Consider the following 1,365-nt stretch of genomic DNA (forward strand, 5'->3'; position numbering starts at 1 on the left):
TTTTTTTGGTTTTTCTCCGGTACCGGGAACCGAACTCACGACCTTGCACTTGCCAGGCAGGCGCTTTTGCCGCTGAGCTAAATCCCCAGCCCCTGGCCTTGAACTTTCAACGATCCTCCTGCCTCAGCCTCTTGAGTGCTGGTATTACGGGTGTGTGCCACCACGCCCAGCAAGAGCTCATTTTGAAGCAGAGTAAAGGACTCTGACGTAGGGCCTAATGGACACTGAAATGGCCTCTTCCTAGTTACATAGTACTCCACAGTCCTCTGGCTCCAAGGCAGGAACAGGGCAGAAGGATGTGGCAGAGCAAGTCTGCCAAGTTCATGGTAGTTGGGAAGCAGAAGAGGGGAACAGCGCTGAGACCAGATGTAGTACCTAAGGCAACGCCTCCAGGATCCACACGGACACACTCAGACATGTGCTTCCCCAATCCCCTGGGATCGATCAAATTGACATTTAAATTTGTCTGATCCTAGGTGTGTCTGGTCCACACCTAGGGTCAGACAACATAAAACTGCCCTTCACAGATACCTTGCTAGTAAGCTTTGCATGCACCAAGGCCTGTGCCTGAGCTAGTCTTTGTCCTTGCTGTCTTTTTTCCTCCCACTCTCTGCGTTTTCCCTTCAGGCAGGACTCCCCCTGCTGTGCATGCGTGCCTCCTGGATCTTGTACCCAGAAAGTTCTGCAGGAACTCTTGGCCTCCCCCTTCTACTTTACATCACCCTTCAGAGGCCTTGTGCAATGAGCCAAGTTCAATATTTATCTCAGGGAGTGTGTGTGTGTGTAGTCATCCTTTACTTGATGTCACCGCAGGACTCTCTGAAAGATGGCACCAGATACTTGCTCCTCAGTATGAAGCTTCTCAGAAAAAATAGAGAGATGACACAGCACGTCGCTTGGCAAGCAGAGGGTCCTGAGTTCAATTCCCGGTACCCCCCGCAAAAAAAGTAGAGAGATTTCTTCTCCAGGGCTAAAGTGACTTTCCTCCCCATGCTACCTGAGTCAGCAGTTGCCTCTCATTAGCCCAGGCCTTGCAATAATCCCCTCTCCAGTTCTTGACTGAGATGAAGGCACCAGGAGCTCACAGAAAAAGAACTCAACAGAAGAGGAGTTCAAATAGTGATCAAAGTGTTGGTGAATCTGACAGATTCCAAGCTCTTGTGTACCGCAAGCAAATAATTGCAACACATACACTCAGTATTGAGGAAAAGTAGCCAGCCAAGTTTAGTGAAGGTCACCAACACAGAAATGGTGCCAGGACAACAGAAAACACGTTGTGCAGACAGATCAGGCTTTGGGGCTCAAGAGTGAGAAGAAAAGGAGAGTAGCATGTGCTGTGGTATGTGGTTACACAGAATTGCCCTC

This window comes from Chinchilla lanigera, unplaced genomic scaffold, assembly GCF_000276665.1.
Source record: "Chinchilla lanigera isolate Chin_1 unplaced genomic scaffold, ChiLan1.0 scaffold00067, whole genome shotgun sequence".
Lineage (NCBI taxonomy): Eukaryota > Metazoa > Chordata > Mammalia > Rodentia > Chinchillidae > Chinchilla > Chinchilla lanigera.